At 40.5% G+C, this 20,810-nt stretch overlaps 1 long non-coding RNA gene across 1 annotated transcript in view; it reads left to right on the forward strand.

Annotated features, from left to right (window-relative positions):
- Window positions 1–20,810, forward strand: part of LOC140678716 (uncharacterized) — a 93,214-nt gene that overhangs the window by 46,903 nt on the left and 25,501 nt on the right. Inside the window, exon 2 of the long non-coding RNA XR_012050345.1 lies at window positions 14,446–14,548. This is a non-coding gene — a long non-coding RNA (uncharacterized lncRNA). The remainder of the gene's footprint in view (window positions 1–14,445; window positions 14,549–20,810) is intronic.

Here is a 20,810-nt window from a genome sequence, read left to right on the forward strand (position 1 = left end):
CTCCTTCTTCACCACAATGGATCGATACAGCGTCCGCATTACTGAAGACGCCGCACCGATCCCCCTGTCGATCTCACCATCCACTCTTCCCTCACTCGTGAACAAGACTCTGAGGTACTTGAACTCCTCCACTTGGGGCAAGATCTCCTCCCCAACCTGGAGATGGCACTCCACCCTTTCCCGGGCGAGAACCATGGACTCGGACTTGAAGGTTCTGATTCTCATCCCAGTCGCTTCACACTCGGCTGCGAACCGATCCAGTGAGAGCTGAAGATCCTGGCCAGATGAAGCCATCAGGACCACATCATCTGCAAAAAGCAGAGACCTAATCCTGCAGCCACCAAACCGGATCCCCTCAACGCCTTGACTGCGCCTAGAAATTCTGTCCATAAAAGTTCTGAACAGAATGGGTGACAAAGGGCAGCCTTGGCGGAGTCCAACCCTCACTGGAAACGTGTCCGACTTACTGCCGGCAATGCGGACCAAGCTCTGGCACTGATCATACAGGGAGCGGACCGCCACAATCAGACAGTCCGATACCCCATACTCTCTGAGCACTCCCCACAGGACTTCCCGAGGGACACGGTCTAATGCCTTCTCCAAGTCCACAAAACACATGTAGACTGGTTGGGCAAACTCCCATGCACCCTCAAGGACCCTGCCCAGAGTATAGAGCTGGTCCACAGTTCCACGACCAGGACGAAAACCACACTGTTCCTCCTGAATCCGAGGTTCGACTATCCGGCGTAGCCTCCTCTCCAGTACACCTGAATAGACCTTACCGGGGAGGCTGAGGAGTGCATTTTAAACAAGTTGCTGACTAAATACATCAATAAACGTAACTTATGTCTACAATTATTATTGATTTCTGTCATGTCTGTGTAATCATGTTTTGTTTTAAGTCATGTTTTGTTTAGTTATTGGACTCTTTAGTTTCTGGCTTTTCACTCCCTTGTCTTGTTTCCATGATTACCCATTAGTTTCACCTGTTCCACGTTTGGACTCATTGTGCAGTCTTGTTTGTCACCATAGCAACCCATTAGTTTTCACCTGTCACGTCACGCACCTGTTTCACGTTTTGAGTCACGCACCTGTTTTCGTTAATCATGTCTGTAGTATTTAAGTTCATTGTTTTCAGTTTGTCTTGCTGGTGACATCCCCACATTTATGCTTCTGCACACTCTCCACACCCTTATGATCCTTGCTGCTCTTTTTTAATGCCGGTTCCATGCCAAGTAAGTTTTTGTTTATTAAGCCACAGTTAGTGTTTTTTGTTGTTCATAGTTTTTGCCTTTGTGCATGTGTTTGGTTTCATAGTTTGTTCTCCGCCATTGTGCGCGCCTTTTGTTTACTTCCTTGTTTTGTATTTATAGTGTTTGAATAAAAATGTATCTTAATTCCCGTCTCGCCCGAGCCAACTTTCCATTGCCTTCGAGAAAAACTACACTCTTAGAAATAAGGGTTCTAAAAGGGTTCTTCTACAAGGGCTGAGGTTCTAACTGGAACCATTTGCTTCTGAAAAACCCTTTCCCGAAGAAAGGGTTTTTCAAGGGTTCTTGGTAACGCTAATGGTTCCAGTAAGAACCATTTTGATCCAGAGAACCCTTTAAAACCCCTTTTCTGAATAATTGTTTTTAAAAGGGTTCTCACTAACACTAAGGGTTCCAGTAAGAACTATTTTGATCCAGAGAACCGTTTTTGGAAGAAAGAGTTCTTCAGGGATTGTTGAAAGCATGGGTAAGATCCTGTGTCACCAGGGACATACTTCCTGATAACATTTGCCAATAATGGTGCCTATCTTTAAATAAATGTTTTTCTCATTAAAATGTTTTGAATGTTTGTTCAATGTCAACATGATAAATGACCACAATATAATATGAACTAAACTGATCTGTAGAATACAATATGGTTCTTTATAGAACCCTCAGAAGACAAGACGGTTATCGGTGAAAACCTTTGAAAAGGGATGTTTTTAGAACCCCCTGTGTCAGGTCTAGATGAAACCCTTGAAACATGAAAGAGTTCTTTGTGGAACTCCCTGTGTGGGTTCTAGATGAAACCCTTGAAACCTGAAAGGGTTCTTAGTGGAACTCCCTGCATGGGTTCTAGATGAAACCCTTGACAAACGAAAGGGTTCTTAGTGGAACTCCCTGTGTGGGTTCTAGATGAAACCCTTGAAATACAAAAGGGTTCTTAGTGGAACTCCCTGCGTGGGTTCTAGATGAAAGTCTTGAAATACAAAAGGGTTCTTAGTGGAACTACCTGTGTGGGTTCTAGATGAAACCCTTGAAATACGAAAGGGTTCTTAGTGGAACTCCCTGTGTGGGTTCTAGATGAAACCCTTGAAACATGAAAGGGTTCTTAGTGGAACTCCCTGCGTGGGTTCTTTGTAGAACCTCTCATGGGGGGTTCTGGGTGGAACCTTACACACACAGTTCTAGGTAGAACCCTCCGAAAGGGTTCCAGGTGGAACCTTTATAAAAAGGTTCTACCTGGAGCCAAAAAGGGTTCTCCTATGAGGACGAGCCGAAGAACCTTATATGGTTCTACTTAGCACTTTTATTTCTAAGAGTGTAAACCCCAGGACCAAGTCTTGACAGATTTCAAACAGTTGCTTAGGCAAACAATTTTATTGACACTTCAATAAATTGTGTGAATAATCTATGATTCATGCACACATTTTTTTGTGATTAAATTGCAAGCGCTAAAGCATTTAACTTTGACAGCCAATGAAGGACTACACTGCAAATTATTTGTCACTAGCCAAGATTCAGAGGTGGGTAGAGTAGCCAGAAATTGTACTCAAGTAAGAGTACTGTTACTTTAGAGATTTATTACTCAAGTAAAAGTAAGGAGTAGTCACCCAAATATTTACTTGAGTAAAAGTAAAAAGTATGTTGTGAAAAAACTACTCAAGTACTGAGTAACTGATGAGTAACATACACACACACATATATATATATATATATATATATATATATATATACATATACATTGATATATACAGTATATAATTTATATGTATTTATTTTGCTGTTTTTGTTTACATGTTAAAGGTGTTTTAATGAATATACATGCATGTTTAACATATATAGATTCCTTTCTTTCATGAAGACAAGAATATAAGTTGGTGTATTACCTGATTCTGATGACTTGCATTGATTGTAATCAGACAGTAGTGATGATAGCGTCCACGTTTTCAAATGGAGGAGAAGAAAAGTTCCTCCTTTCTGTCTAATACCACATGAAAGTGGTGGGTTTTTGGCATCTTATTTGTCCAGCTTCCATATTCGTTTTTATACACTTTACAAGAAATATATTGGCGTCAAACTCCGTAGCTTGCTAGCTTGTTTGCGCTGGCTTTCGGAGATTCTTGTTTTGAAAGCCCAGGCGCGATGGAGCGGCACCTTTATTGTGAAGACAGGAACTGTGCAGTCAGTCTTTAGGCTTTTGACGGGATGTACGGTTGAAATAAAAAAGTATCTTTTTTCCTTCACACTTTTGATTGATTGATTGAAACTTTTATTAGTAGATTGCACAGTACAGTACATATTCCGTACAATTGACCACTAAATGGTAACACCCCAATACGTTTTTACACTTGTTTAAGTCAGGTCATGTGACCGCCTGGCTCTGTTTGATTGGTCCAACGTCACCAGTGACTGCATCTGATTGGTGGAACGAAGTGAAACGTCACCAGTAAGGCAGGCACTTTGAAGGTCTGTCTGACAGACCAAAACAAACAAAGCGTGCATTAACAGATCGATAAAAATTAGTAGCGAGTAGCGAGCTGAATGTAGATAAAAGTAGCGGAGTAAAAGTAGCGTTCCTTCTCTATAAATATACTTAAGTAAAAGTAAAAGTATGTTGCATTAAAACTACTCTTAGAAGTACAATTCATCCCAAAAGTTACTCAAGTAGATGTAACGGAGTAAATGTAGCGCGTTACTACCCACCTCTGTCAAGATTTAAAATGTTTAATTCTATAAATGTTCATCATTTTAAGAGCCGTTTACTTATTTTTAGTCAGTGACTAATCTCAATTTTAGTATGGATGATTACATTTTCTCTATTCTAGTTTTAAAATGTTAAAATTGAGAAAATAACTATTCAAATACGATCTGTTAGTCCCCCTCATAGAACATATTTAAAGATTCTGCAACATTTAATTTAAGAATTGCAAGTTGAATAATGCATGTTTTTTAGAATAAAATACTTATTTCTAGGTTTAAAGTTCTGCTAATTTGTAGATATGCAAATATTAATATCAAATGCCTTATCCAGCAAAATTATCTGTCTATGCAGCTAGTTAATTTCACTAGATTTTAGTTTTTTTCCTCTAAAATCTAGTATTTTGATCTTATATTTTGACAGCTCTTTATTGCAGTGTAGATAGCTAATGCATGATGAAAACAAGGACAGAAACGAGAAAAAGAAAATGCAAAAAGAGTCCAAGTAAATCCATCATTGTTACAAACCCCGTTTCCATATGAGTTGGGAAATTGTGTTAGATGTAAATATAAACGAAATATAATGATTTGCAAATCATTTTCAACCCATATTCAGTTCAATGCACTACAAAGACAACATATTTGATGTTCAAACTCATAAACTTTATTTTATTTTTTTTGCAAATAATCATTAATTTAGAATTTCATGGCTGCAACACGTGCCAAAGTAGTTGGGAAAGGGCATGTTCACCACTGTGTTACATGGCCTTTCCTTTTAACAACACTCAGTAAAGGTTTGGGAACTGAGGAGACACATTTTTGAAGCTTCTCAGGTGGAATTCTTTCCCATTCTTGCTTGATGTACAGCTTAAGTTGTTCAACAGTCCGGGGGTCTCCGTTGTGCTATTTTAGGCTTCACACATTTTCAATGGGAGACAGGTCTGGACTACAGGCAGGCCAGTCTAGTACGCGCACTCTTTTACTATGAAGCCACGTTGATGTAACACGTGGCTTGGCATTGTCTTGCTGAAATAAGCAGGGGCGTCCATGGTAACGTTGCTTGGATGGCAACATATGTTGCTCCAAAACCTGTATGTACCTTTCAGCCATACTTGCCAACCCTCCCGGATTTTCCGGGAGACTCCCGAAATTCAGCGCCTCTCCCGAAAACCTCCCGGGACAAATTTTCTCCCGAAAATCTCCCGAAATTCAGGCGGAACTGGAGGCCACGCCCCCTCCAGCTCCATGCGGACCTGAGTGACGTGTTGACAGCCTGTTCTCACGTCTGCACGTTATAACTGTAGAATGATCGAGGGCGTTCTTGGTTTCTTATGTGGGTTTATTGTTAGGCAGTTTCATTAACGTCCTCCCAGCGCGGTAACAACACACAACAACAGCAGTCAAGTTTTAGTCTACCGTAAAGCAGTTCGTCTGCCGTAAACAGCAATGTTGTGACACTTTTAAACAGGACAATACTGCCATCTACTGTACATGCATATGTGACCCACCCATAATGTGTCACATTTTTGTGTTGATTTATTTATTTTATTTTGTGGTTTGAATTCGTTTTTGGAGCTGTCATTACACATTTATCAGTATTCACATTGGTCAGTAGGGGGCAGTAGGGCGTTTCTTCCCAATTGAATGCTATCACCTGCAGACCGGAAGTGTCTTGTCATTCTGATGAGCGCGACCAGTCTGTGAACAATTGAAACGTCCTGTGTGCTTTTTCCTCCTGTATAACAGGCTAGTTTTGGTGAATCAACTCACTGAATAATATCCATGTGATATCAAGGTTGGCAAGTATGCTTTCAGCATTAAGATGTGTAAGTTACCCATGTCTTGGGCACTAATACACTCCCATACCATCACACATGCTGGCTTTTCCACTTTGCGCCTATAACAATCCGGATGGTTCTTTTCCTCTTTGGTCCGGAGGACACGACGTCCACAGTTTCCAAAAAACAATTTGAAATGTGGACTCGTCAGATCCACAGAACACTTTTCCACTTTGTATCAGTCCATCTTAGATGAGCTCAGGCACCAGCGAAGCCGACGGCGTTTCTGGGTGTTGTTGATAAACGGTTTTCGCCTTGCATAGTAGAGTTTTAACTTGCACTTACAGATGTAGCGACCAACTGTAGTTACTGACAGTGGGTTTCTGAAGTGTTCCTGAGCCCATGTGGTGATATCCTTTACACACTGATGTCGCTTGTTGATGCAGTACAGCCTGAGGGATGGAAGGTCACGGGCTTAGCTGCTTACGTGCAGTGATTTCTCCAGATTCTCTGAACCCTTTGATGATATTACGGAGTGTAGACGGTGAAATCCCTAAATTCCTTGCAATAGCTGGTTGAGAAAGGTTTTTAACAGTCTGGATGGTTCGCTTCCCCTTTGGTGCGGATGACACGATGTCCAATATTTCCAAAAACAATTTGAAATGTGGACTCGTCAGATCCACAGAACACTTTTCCACTTTGCATGAGTCCATCTTAGATGATCTCGGGCCCAGAGAAGCCGGCGGCGTTTCTGGGTGTTGTTGATAAACGGCTTTCGTTTTGCATAGTAGAGCTTTAACTTGCACTTACAGATGTAGCGACCGACTGTAGTTACTGACAGTGGGTTTCTGAAGTGTTCCTGAGCCCAGGTGGTGATATCCTTTACACACTGATGCCGTTTTTTGATGCAGTACAGCCTGAGGGATGGAAGGTCACGGGCTTAGCTGCTTCCGTGCAGTGATTTCTCCAGATTCTCTGAACCCTTTGATGATATTACGGAGCGTAGATGGCGAAATCCCTAAATTCCTTGCAATAGCTGGTTGAGAAAGGTTTTTAACAGTCTGGATGGTTCGCTTCCCCTTTGGTGCGGATGACACGATGTCCACAGTTTCCAAAAAACAATTTGAAATGTGGACTCGTCAGATCCACAGAACACTTTTCCACTTTGCATGAGTCCATCTTAGATGATCTCGGGCCCAGAGAAGCCGGCGGCGTTTCTGGGTGTTGTTGATAAACGGCTTTCGTTTTGCATAGTAGAGCTTTAACTTGCACTTACAGATGTAGCGACCGACTGTATTTAGTGACAGTGGTTTTCTGAAGTGTTCCTGAGCCCATGTGGTGATATCCTTTACACACTGATGCCGTTTTTTGATGCAGTACAGCCTGAGGGATGGAAGGTCACGGGCTTAGCTGCTTACGTGCAGTGATTTCTCCAGATTCTCTGAACCCTTTGATGATATTACGGAGCGTAGATGGTGAAATCCCTAAATTCCTTGCAATAGCTGGTTGAGAAAGGTTTTTAACAGTCTGGATGACACGATGTCCAATATTTCCAAAAACAATTTGAAATGTGGACTCGTCAGATCCACAGAACACTTTTCCACTTTGCATGAGTCCATCTTAGATGATCTCGGGCCCAGAGAAGCCGGCGGCGTTTCTGGGTGTTGTTGATAAACGGTTTTCGCCTTGCATAGGGGATTTTTAACTTAGCTTTCGTTTTGCATAGTAGAGCTTTAACTTGCACTTACAGATGTAGCGACCGACTGTATTTAGTGACAGTGGTTTTCTGAAGTGTTCCTGAGCCCATGTGGTGATATCCTTTAGAGATTGATGTCGGTTTTTGATACAGTGCCGTCTGAGGTCACGGCCATTCAATGTTGGTTTCCGGCCATGCCGCTTACGTGGAGTGATTTCTCCACATTCTCTGAACCTTTTGATGATATTATGGACCGTAGATGTTGAAATCCCTAAATTTCTTGCAATTGCACTTTGAGAAACGTTGTTCTTAAACTGTTCAAAATGTTTATCAGTTTGAACATCAAATATGTTGTCTTTGTAGCATATTCAACTGAATATGGGTTGAAAATGATTTGCAAATCATTGTATTCTGTTTATATTTACATCTAACACAATTTCCCAACTCATATGGAAACGGGGTTTGTATTTAAACACTTTTTGCAGTGTAGCATGTCTGAAAGGGAGTAGGGAGATGCATGTCTTTGTAGTTACTCCTCATTTCCTGGGTTTACCAGGAATAAGGTAAAGAGATTGAACAAAATAGATGTTGTTTGCAGAAAATATGACCTCCCTTGCAGTGCGAATGCGAGCGCTCCTCGCTTCCTGTGGGCGGTTTTGCTTGCTGCGTTGCTTTTCTGTCACCATGTGGTTTTGTTATTTTCAGCATTGAAACCGGATGTGATTCAGACTCCATGGCAGGTTGCGTAAATTGAACGGACTTAACCGTGCACGCATGCATGCGCTCGTACGTGCGGGATTGAGCTCCGCGACGCCCACCTTCTGAGAAAAAGGTACTCGGGTTCCCCCTCCTTTTTCGGGGCGCAGAGACACCTGAGGCCCAGCGAGCACTCGCTGGTTTCAATATCGCTCGCATACGTCGCTCGCTGACCTGGCTGATGCGCGTCGGTCGGAAAATAGGATGAAAGGAACGCACGCAGACGCTCGGGCTCCGGTGGAAACGAGAAACGGTTTTTAAAAAGTGGGGGGGGGGGGGAAACTCTTGAGAAGCGTGGGGGCGAAAAGTCATTGCCTGACACAAAACAAGTATGTTTTGCAGCTAGGGTTGCAAAGGGGTGGAAAGTTTCCGGTAAATTTCCAGAAGTTTGGAAATTGTGACCATTTTTTGGTGATTCAAAGTTGGACAGCGTCCATCTTATTGTGTAGAATAAGTTGTAAAAGACTAATGCAATGCCACACATAGATATAAGTATTGTTTATTTTTAAATATTTAAATTATTTTGATTGATTGAAACTTTTATTAGTAGGTTGCACAGTGAAGTACATATTCCGTACAATTGACCACTAAATGGTAACACCCCAATAAGTTTTTCAACTTGTTTAAGTCGGGGTCCACTTAAATTGATTCATGATGTAAAAAGAGAAAAATATATATTAAATTGTTAAATGTATCCAGTGATTATACTATAAAGTTATTTTCCATTTAACTTCACCAGTTTTAGATTATTTTTTATTCAAAATCGCTGAATTTTCACATTTGCTGTTCAAATACTGAGAAGAGACGGTGCGGTGAACAGCAGCCAGTCGAGGCACGTCACTCAGTGCCTCAACGTGGACGGACTCGGCTAACTGCTGGCCTGCTGTGCAGTGAGACCGTATTGCTATATGAACTATATTATACATTTCCATAGTTTAGTTAGCTGAGGTATATAATGTACAGTGTATTTTGTCAACAACTGTATGTGTGTAACGTATTTCTTGTGCTGAGCGATCATAAAACGGCTGCAAAAGACGCACTGGCTGAGGCTCGCCTCCTGCACCCCCGCCGTAGAATTGTTATATCAACTAAAGCCCACACTTAACTTTACACGTGCAAGATTGAATCTATTTAAAAAAAATATTTCATAAGAAGCCAAAAAGTGCAAAAACAATAATGTTCGTGTTGGAGGAGTTGTGAATGACTGCAGGGCCACAACATTAGGTAGACCTGCAGACTGCAGGTGTACCTAATTCACAACTCCTCCAACACAAACATTATTGTTTTTGCACTTTTTGGCTTCTTATTAAATAACTTTTGTAACCTATTTTTATGGGCTTTCCTCTTTGTGATGTTAAGTTCCTGTTATGCGCTGTTATACAGTATATGCCTTGAGCTCTTATTTTGAAGGCGCTAAGAGCGGAAGTGATGTCACGTTGCGGAGGTTTTTGAAAGAAGGTAAATAAAGTGGTCCTCGTGTAAACTGGAGCCTCCGTGTTTGTTATTTTGTAGTTTCATACAGTATAGGCCACATTTATAAACCCTCGGTTACACTTTTTTAAATAGATTCAATCTTGCACGTGGAAAGTTTAAGTGAGGGCTTTAGTTGCGGCGCATGGACTTCATTTATAAGTAAGACCATAATAATGTTTTTTTTATTAAATGTGCTTTTTTGTGTGCTACAGTTTGTATGTGTAAAGTTAAAGTTAAGTTAAAGTACCAATGATTGTCACACACACACTAGGTGTAATGAAATTTGTCCTCTGCATTTGACCCATCCCCTTGCTCACCCCCTGGGAGGTGAGGGGAGCAGTGGGCAGCAGCGGCGCCGCGCCCGGGAATAATTTTTGGTGATTTAACCCCCAATTCCAAGCCTTGATGCTGAGTGCCAAGCAGGGAAGAATGCTGGTATGAGCTTTTAAACATAACCCGTTAACTGCTGCCAATCAAATGGTGAATAAGATACTCTTTAGGGTTCATATGTTTGTAAATCTGACTGTGATGAAGTCAGTGCCTCACCAGCCATCAACCTCACTGCACCGTCACTGACTATTTTCATAATACAGTCATCACACAAGATAATCATTCATAGGCAAATTCATGAATTATTTGCTGTTACAAGCGGCCCTCTGCTGGCAGCCGTGACTGCAATGTGGCCCTCAATGAAAACAAGTTTGTCACCCCTGGTCTAGTGGGACAGGCCAGTTAAGTGGGAGAAAATGCAGTCTGTTATAAATTATTTGATGTTTCTCTACGGCCCGGAAGCAAATGCGCCACGGACCGGTACCGGTCCCCGGTACTTGTGGTCTACCGGATGTTGACCACAAGGAAGTATTTTAAATAAAGAAAAAAAATCATAATATGACTCCTTTAATGCGCCTTATAATCCGGTGCGCCATTTGTATCAAAATAGACCTGACTAGACCCGCTCATCGGCAGTGCGCCTTATAATCAATCCGGTGCGCCCTATGGTCCGAACAATACTGTAAGTGTGTCACAACTTGGAAGTTGAACTATATGCATGCAGACGTTCACAACTTATCACAACATGGCATTGAAACAGGGGTACAGAACACTCGGAGAGACGCCCGCACACTATTAAACTAACAAATTGTGCCTACAACTAACCCCAAGTGGAGGAGTTCAAGTACCTCAGAGTCTTGTTCACGAGTGAGGGAAGAGTGGATGGTGAGATCGACAGGCGGATCGGTGCGGCGTCTTCAGTAATGCGGACGCTGTATCGATCCGTTGTGGTGAAGAAGGAGCTGAGCCGGAAGGCAAAGCTCTCGATTTCCCGGTCGATCTACGTTCCCATCCTCACCTATGGTCATGAGCTTTGGGTTATGACCGAAAGGACAAGATCACGGGTACGAGCGGCCCAAATGAGTTTCCTCCGCCGGGTGGCGGGTCTCTCCCTTAGAGATAGGGTGAGAAGCTCTGTCATCCAGGGGGAGCTCAAAGAAAAGCTGCTGCTCCTCCACATGGAGAGAAGCCAGATGAGGTGGTTCGGGCATCTGTAACGCCTCCCTAGGGAGGTGTTTAGGGCACGTCCGTCCGGTAGGAGGCCACGGGTAAGACCCAGGACACGTTGGGAAGACTATGTCTCCCGGCTGGCCTGGGAACGCCTCGGGATCCCCCGGGAGGAGCTGGACGAAGTGGCTGGGGAGAGGAAAGTCTGGGCTTCCCTGCTTAGTCTGCTTCCCCCGCGACCCGACCTCAGATAAGCGGAAGAAGATGGATGGATGGATGGATGGATTGTGCCTACAGTCAAATGCCAATACCCTTGGACCAATGACAGGGATTGGATCAGCAAGACCGCAAACGGGCGACATTTCCTCAACACAAAGCTTGCCTTTGTCAAGACTTGGTCTTGGGTATTTGCTTTTCCGGGATGCAACGGAAAGTTGGCACGGGCGAGACGGGAATGAAGGTACATGATTTATTAATATAAAAGCGCGCACAGTGGCGGAGAATAAACTATGAAACCAAAAGACTATAGCAAAAAAGTACAAACGAAAAAACACGCACAATGGCGGAGAACAAACTAAGAAACCAAAAAGACTATAAACATGGAACAAAAACTTACTTGGCTTGGACAAAAATAGTTGCTTGAGGAATGGACATGGAAAGAATGGACAGAGCATAAATGTGGTGAGGTCGTCAGGACGAACAACAGAAAATGAATGAACTTAAATACTATGGACATGATTAGTGAAAGCAGGTGCGTGACTCAAAACGTGAAACAGGTGCGTGACGTGACAGGTGAAAACTAATGGTTGCTATGGTGACAAACAAGAGTGCACAATGAGTCCAAACGTGGAACAGGTGAAACTAATGGGTAATCATGCAAACAAGACAAGGGAGTGAAAAGCCAGAAACTAAACAAAACATGACTTAAAACAAAACATGATTACACAGACATGACAGCCTTCAATTTGTAATAAACAACCACACGCATCAAGAACAAAAAGGAAAACCACAGAATGTCCTCTATTGTTGTTTACTGTTGAGGCCTGCCTCTTCTTTTGTTGTGTTTATTTGAGGGTTACACGCTGACACGCTATGAAAATGTCACGTGACTTAGCTGACGTCCCGCCTGAACTCTGCAGTTTGCTCCAAAAAGAGTTCAAGTTTAAAAAGGTAGAGAGGAACCTAATAGTACACCTTTGGAAACCGATTCATTTAAAAAAAAATATATATATATATACTGTACCTCAAAAGTTGCGTTAAAATTTGAGGTCAAACTATCATTAGTTGTGACGTCATCTATCAAAGGTAAAACATTCTATTATTGTAATGTTAACATTGATTGATTGATTGAGACTTTTATAAGTAGATTGCACAGTGAAGTACATATTCCGTACAATTGACCACTAAATGGTAACCAGAGGTGGGTAGAGTAGCCAGAAATTGTACTCAAGTAAGAGTACTGTTACTTTAGAGATTTATTACTCAAGTAAAAGTAAGGAGTAGTCACCCAAATATTTACTTGAGTAAAAGTAAAAAGTATGTTGTGAAAAAACTACTCAAGTACTGAGTAACTGATGAGTAACATACACACACATATATATATATATATATATATATATATATATATATATATATATATATATATATATATATATATATTTATATACACATAAATTGATATATACAGTATATCATTTATATTTATTTAGTTTGCCGTTTTTGTTTACATGTTAAAGGTGTTTTAATGAATATACATGCATGTTTAACATACGGATTCCTTTCTTTCATGAAGACAAGAATATAAGTTGGTGTATTACCTGATTCTGATGACTTGCATTGATTGTAATCAGACAGTAGTGATGATAACGTCCACGTTTTCAAATGGAGGAGAAGAAAAGTTCCTCCTTTCTGTCTAATACCACATGAAAGTGGTTGGTTTTTGGCATTTTATTTGTCCAGCTTCCATATTCGTTTTTATACACTTTACAAGAAATACATTGGCGGCAAATTCCGTAGCTTGCTAGCTTGTTTGCGCTGGCTTTCGGAGACTCTTATTTTGTAAGTGCAGGCGCGATGGAGCGGCACTTTTATTGTGAAGACAGGAACTGTGCAGTCAGTCTTTAGGCTTTTGACGGGATGTACGGTTGAAATAAAAACGTGTCTTTTTTCCGTCACACTTTTGATTGATTGATTGAAACTTGTATTAGTAGATTGCACAGTACAGTACTTATTCCGTACAATTGACCACTAAATGGTAACACCCCAATAAGTTTTTCAACTTGTTTAAGTCAGGTCATGTGACCGCCTGGCTCTGTTTGATTGGTCCAACGTCACCAGTGACTGTATTTGATTGGTGGAACGGAGTGAAACGTCACCAGTAAGGCAGGCACTTTGAAGGTCTGTCTGACAGACCAAAACAAACAAAGCGTGCATTAACAGATCGATAAAAATTAGTAGCGAGTAGCGAGCTGAATGTAGATAAAAGTAGCGGAGTAAAAGTAGCGGAGTAAAAGTAGCGGAGTAAAAGTAGCGTTTCTTCTCTATAAATATACTCAAGTAAAAGTAAAAGTAAGTTGCATTAAAAGTACTCTTAGAAGTACAATTTATCCCAAAAGTTACTCAAGTAGATGTTACGGAGTAAATGTAGCGCGTTACTACCCACCTCTGATGGTAACACCCCAATAAGTTTTTCAACTTGTTTAAGTCGGGGTCCACTTAAATTGATTCATGATACAGATATATACTATCATATATACTATCATCATAATACAGTCATCACACAAGATAATCATCAGGGTGCATACATTGAATTATTAACATTATTTACAATTCGGGGTGTGGAGGGGCAGGGGGGCGGTGGGGGGGTAGGTTTGGTTGTTATCATCAGTCATCAACAATTGAGAACAGAGAAATGGATATTAAAACAGTGTAGGTCTGACTTGGTAGGATATGTACAGCAAGTAGTGGACATAGAGAGAGAGAGAGAGAGAGAGAGAGCCTGTGCAGCAGTTTTGGGGGAGCTGACATTTTGTCATTTGGGGAAAAATCAGTGGGTTAATTTGAATAACTTCTTATGGGTTAATAATACATTCGTCAACGTTATTTTAGACTTGTATAACCAGACATGACATTTTCATTGAAAACACTATGTACAGAATTAGTAACGTTGTTATGGGCAGGTTGACCCTGGAGGACATTAATTACATTTCCATTATTTTCTGGGAGATTGAATGAGTGGCATCAGCCTAAGGATTGGGTTCAAATCTTAATTTAGGTTTCCATGTTCTCTTTCTAGTTTGCTGCGGGTACTCCGTTTCCACAACCTAAAAATATGCTGTGAACGTCTTCCTCGTGGGTTCCCTTGGACCGGCAGAATGGCTGCGGAGCCCGGATGCCAGGTTTGGAAAAGTATTTTTATAATAAAAGAGACAGGTGATTAGATAACCCGTCCCAGCTGGGATATCCACTCACCTGTCAGCTGCACACGCCCGGCCCGCAGGAGACGCGTGGACCACGCCCCCTCCACATATGCATATCAGTCTAATTGAATGGATTTTTTGGTCATTGCCTCCCCAACCCCCAGAGGACAAATATTTTCTTTCAAAATAGATGATTAAAATGAAAACTCGAGTTGATTAACTCAATTTGTAACATTTAAACACAACTGTTAAATCTTTAACTTTCCACGTGCAAGATTGAATCTATTTAAAAAAGTGTAACCGAGGGTTTATAAATGTCGCCTATACTGTATGAAACTACAAAATAACAAACACGGAGGCTCCAGTTTACACGAGGACCACTTTATTTACCTTCTTTCAAAAACCTCCGCAACGTGACATCACTTCCGCTCTTAGCGCCTTCAAAATAAGAGCTCAAGGCATATACTGTATAACAGCGCATAACAGGAACTTAACATCACAAAGAGGAAAGCCCATAAAAATAGGTTACAAAAGTTATTTAATAAGAAGCCAAAAAGTGCAAAAACAACAATGTTCGTGTTGGAGGAGTTGTGAATTAGGTACACCTGCAGTCTGCAGGTGTACCTAATGTTGTGGCCCTGCAGTCATTCACAACTCCTCCAACACGAGCATTATTGTTTTTGCACTTTTTGGCTTCTTATGAAATAACTTTTTTAAATAGATTCAATCTTGCACGTGGAAAGTTTAAGTGTGGGCTTTAGTTGATACAACACGCCCGTCAGGGGTTGCCGTGCATTCTACGGCGGGGGTGCAGGAGGAGAGCCTCAGCCAGTGCGTCTTTTGCAGCCGTTTTATGATCGCTCAGCACAAGAAATACTTTACACACATACAGTTGTTGACAAAATACACTGTACATTATATACCTCAGCTAACTAAACTATGGAAATGTATAATATAATTCATATAGCAATACGGTCTCACTGCACAGCAGGCCAGCAGTTAGCCGAGTCCGCAATCCATGTTGAGGCACTGAGTGACGTGCCTCAACTGGCTGCTGATCACCGCACCGTCTCTTCTCAGTATTTGAACGGCAAATGTGAAAATTCAGCGATTTTAAATAAAAATAATCTAAAACGGGTGAAGTTAAATGGAAAATAACTTTATAGTATAATCACTGGATACATATAACAATTTAATAAAAAAAAAATTTTTTACATTTTTTTTTCTTTCCATGATGGAAGGTGAGGCCCCGCCTCACCTGCCTCTAGTGACTGCACGTCACTGGTAATTAGTTACTATGGTAATCTAAGTCACAGCAGCTCAGATGAGGCACCAAGCAGTGTGGGTGGGGAGCGTTTCCACATAGTATTTCCAGAGCCTGAAATACGGGTGTCAGGGACGGAAGGAGATTTTTTACAACAAAGTTCTAAAGCTTAGTGATATATCACATATATCAGATTGTAGGTGTTTTGTTTTTTTCCCTCTTCGTGTTTATATTTTTGCATTTTTGTTGCGTTTCGCTTGATTGTAAAATATGTGGATGGAGAGGGGGTGTGACGTTCATATGTTGTCAATATTCAGTGTTTTATCCTTCATAGTTAATTATAAATCCCACATTTTTTATTTGCATGTACATTCTGGGTGTCTCATTCAGTAAAAACATTTTAAATTCCATTTTTTTTTTATTGTCCTGTCCAGCTTCTCAGGCAAATCATATAATAGATGTAGATGCCCATATCGGCTGTACACATTTACTAAGTGTGGGATACTTCTCTTGTTGCCTTATTTGTATTTGACTTTATTAAATGGATCTATATTATTATTTGGTGCAGCCGGGCCGGAGCAGGAGGGGATAGAAAGAGAAAAAAAAGGAAGGCAGAAGGGGAAATTGCGGGAACAAGAGGGGGATAAGACAAAGAGACAACAACAACAACAAACAAAACAATAACAACAACAACAGAACATCGAATACGATATGTACAAATATGATGGTAAAAGTGATAGCAAAGAAGCAGTTAGTGAAATAAATATTAATAACACAAAAATGTCAATGAGCATTATTACACTACAAATGGAGCAATACAAATACCAAAGAAATAGCACTATTGATAATGAATAATAACAATAATTAAAGCTGCAAGCAGCATTGGTCGGGCCCGCATATTTGGCAGGTGCTAGTCCTAAGTGTCCCAATACTTTTGTCAAGTTTTAGTCCCAAGTGTCCCAATACTTTAGTCTACTTTTAGTGCGAAGTGTCCCAATACTTTTGTCCAGTATTCGTCGTAAGTGTCCCAATACTTTTGTCCAGTTTTATTCCTAAGTGTCCCAATACTTTTGTCCAGTGGTAATCCGAAGTGTCCCAATACTTATGTCAAGTTGTAGTCAAGTGTCCCAATACTTTTGTCAAGTTTTAGTCCCAAGTGGCCCAATACTTTTGTCAAGTTGTAGTCCTAAGTGTCCCAATACTTTTGTCCAGTTTTAGTCCGACAAACACGCTCAGAGGAGAGGTGACCGGTTTTTACAAAAAATTGTTTTGAAGGGGGAATAGCAAACTTCCTGTTGATTTTTGCTGGGGGTTGTCAATCTATGAAATGTAGGTCTAAATAAGACCTACATAGAGGTTTTTGTTTCATGTCTCTCCGACTTTCCAAGTGGGAGTTACAGGCAGTTTTGTCATTTTTTTCTTCCGAGGAGCAGTTTTTTTTTTGCGTTTTATTAAAAAATTGCAGTAGAGCGCAATTTTGAGATTTGGGGTTAGGTTTTTTTTTTTAGATCGCAATGTTTGCCAGTCCTGATGTGTGCGTTCAGTTTGGTGAGTTTTGAAGCATGTTAAGGGGGTCAAAATACAGCTCAAAGAGGCAAAAGTTACTGTTTTTAGTACTTTTTTGTCTTGAAGGGGGAATTGCCAACTTCCTGTTGATTTTAGAATATACTATTATGAAATCTAGGTCTAAGTCACACCTACATAAAGGTTTTTGTTTCCTGTATCTCCGACCTTCCTAGTGGGAGTTACAGGCAGTCTAGTTTTTTTTTTTGTAGGGGGCGCTAGAGCGCAATTTTGAGTTTTGAGGTTTGGTTTTTTGATAAAAAGTGTTGCCGTATATTACTGATGTGTGTGTAAAATTTGGTGAGTTTTGAAGGAAGGTGACCGGTTTTTACAAAACATTTGTTTTGAAGGGGGAATAGCAAATTTCCTGTTGATTTTTGCTGGGGGTTGTCAATCTATGAAAAGTAGGTCTAAGTGAGACCTACATAGAGGTTTTTGTTTCATGTCTCTCCGACCTTCCCAGTGGGAGTTACAGGCAGTTTTGTCATTTTTTTCTTCCGAGGAGCAGTTTTTTTTTTGCGTTTTATTAAAAAATTGCAGTAGAGCGCAATTTTGAGATTTGGGGTTAGGTTTTTTTTTTTTAGATCGCAATGTTTGCCAGTCCTGATGTGTGCGTTCAGTTTGGTGAGTTTTGAAGCATGTTAAGGGGGTCAAAATACAGCTCAAAGAGGCAAAAGTTACTGTTTTTAGTACTTTTTTGTCTTGAAGGGGGAATTGCCAACTTCCTGTTGATTTTAGAATATACTATTATGAAATCTAGGTCTAAGTCACACCTAGATAAAGGTTTTTGTTTCATGTCTCTCCGACCTTCCTAGTGGGAGTTACAGGCAGTCTAGTTTTTTTTTTTCGTAGGGGGCGCTTGAGCGCAATTTTGAGTTTTGAGGTTTGGTTTTTTGATAAAAAGTTTTGCCGTATATTACTGATGTGTGTGTAAAATTTGGTGAGTTTTGAAGGAAGGTGACCGGTTTTTACAAAAAATTTGTTTTGAACGGGGAATAGCAAACTTCCTGTTGATTTTTGCTGGGGGTTGTCAATCTATGAAATGTAGGTCTAAGTGAGACCTACATAGAGGTTTTTGTTTCATGTCTCTCCGACCTTCCCAGTGGGAGTTACAGACAGTTTTGTCATTTTTTTCTTCCGAGGAGCAGTTTTTTTTTTTGCGTTTTATTAAAAAATTGCAGTAGAGCGCAATTTTGAGATTTGGGGTTAGGTTTTTTTTTTAGATCGCAATGTTTGCCAGTCCTGATGTGTGCGTTCAGTTTGGTGAGTTTTGAAGCATGTTAAGGGGGTCAAAATACAGCTCAAAGAGGCAAAAGTGACTGTTTTTAGTACTTTTTTGTCTTGAAGGGGGAATTGCCAACTTCCTGTTGATTTTAGAATATACTATTATGAAATCTAGGTCTAAGTCACACCTACATAAAGGTTTTTGTTTCATGTCTCTCCGACCTTCCTAGTGGGAGTTACAGGCAGTCTAGTTTTTTTTTTTCCGTAGGGGGCGCTAAAGCGCAATTTTGAGTTTTGAGGTTTGGTTTTTTGATAAAAAGTTTTGCCGTATATTACTGATGTGTGTGTAAAATTTGGTGAGTTTTGAAGGAAGGTGACTGGTTTTTACAAAAAATGTGTTTTGAAGGGGGAATAGCAAACTTCCTGTTGATTTTTGCTGGGGGTTGTCAATCTATGAAATGTAGGTCTAAGTGAGACCTACATAGAGGTTTTTGATTCATGTCTCTCCGACCTTCCCAGTGGGAGTTACAGGCAGTTTTGTCATTTTTTTCTTCCGAGGAGCCGTTTTTTTTTGCGTTTTATAAAAAAAATTGCAGGAGAGCGCAATTTTGAGATTTGGGGTTAGGTTTTTTTTTAGATCGCAATGTTTGCCAGTCCTGATGTGTGCGTTCAGTTTGGTGAGTTTTGAAGCATGTTAAGGGGGTGAAAATACAGCTCAAAGAGGCAAAAGTTACTGTTTTAGTACTTTTTTGTCTTGAAGGGGGAATTTGCCAACTTCCTGTTGATTTTAGAATATACTATTATGAAATCTAGGTCTAAGTCACACCTGCATAAAGGTTTTTGTTTCATGTCTCTCCGACCTTCCTAGTGGGAGTTACAGGCAGTCTAGTTTTTTTTTTTCGTAGGGGGCGCTAGAGCGCAATTTTGAGTTTTGAGGTTTGGTTTTTTGATAAAAAGTTTTGCCGTATATTACTGATGTGTGTGTAAAATTTGGTGAGTTTTGAAGGAAGGTGACCGGTTTTTACAAAAAATTTGTTTTGAAGGGGGAATAGCAAACTTCCTGTTGATTTTTGCTGGGGGTTGTCAATCTATGAAATGTAGGTCTAAGTGAGACCTACATAGAGGTTTTTGATTCATGTCTCTCCGACCTTCCCAGTGGGAGTTACAGGCAGTTTTGTCATTTTTTTCTTCCGAGGAGCAGTTTTTTTTTGCGTTTTATTAAAAAATTGCAGTAGAGCGCAATTTTGAGATTTGGGGTTAGGTTTTTTTTTTAGATCGCAATGTTTGCCAGTCCTGATGTGTGCGTTCAGTTTGGTGAGTTTTGAAGCATGTTAAGGGAGTAAAAATACAGCTCAAAGAGGCAAAAGTTACTGTTTTTAGTACTTTTTTGTCTTGAAGGGGGAATTGCCAACTTCCTGTTGATTTTAGAATATACTATTATGAAATCTAGGTCTAAGTCACACCTACATAAAGGTTTTTGTTTCATGTATCTCCGACCTTCCTAGTGGGAGTTACAGGCAGTCTAGTTTTTTTTTTTCCGTAGGGGGCGCTAGAGCGCAATTTTGAGTTTTGAGGTTTGGTTTTTTGATTACTGATGTGTGTGTAAAATTTGGTGAGTTTTGAAGTATGCTAAGGGGGTCAAATTACAGCGCAAAGTTGCGGAATAATAATAATAATAATAATAAAGAATAAAACCTTACAAATTCAATAGGTCCTTTATGTCCCATTGCATAAGAACTCCCTTTGGGAGTCCTTATGCAATGGGCCATGCGGGCCCTAATTACCTCTTTTATCAACACTACAATTGTTTCAAATGCAACAATACATATATGGAATGATAACTAGAGATACAAAAGAAAGCAGATAAGTGGAGGGGAAGAAGGAGAAGCAAACTGCCCTTTAACCTTGTAGATTGTTATAGTAACAATAGGTTAAGCTATATCCATTCCGTTTTTTAAGGCGGTCTGTCATAACGTTTTTACCATTCAATCAGACATTATTGTAAGGTTTCGTACTAGTGTTCCTAAAAATAGATATACGGGCCCCCCAGACACATTTTTTCTAAATTTGGTCACCCGAGTAAAAATAATTGCCCAGGCCTGCCCTATGGGGGTCCCTGCACCACTAGTTGAAAAGTAATGGGCTAATTAGGGACTATAAATTGTGCATAGGTGAGAAATTGTGAATGTG

The sequence above is a fragment of the Nerophis lumbriciformis genome, linkage group LG01 (genome assembly GCF_033978685.3).
Source record: "Nerophis lumbriciformis linkage group LG01, RoL_Nlum_v2.1, whole genome shotgun sequence".
NCBI classification, from domain to species: domain Eukaryota; kingdom Metazoa; phylum Chordata; class Actinopteri; order Syngnathiformes; family Syngnathidae; genus Nerophis; species Nerophis lumbriciformis.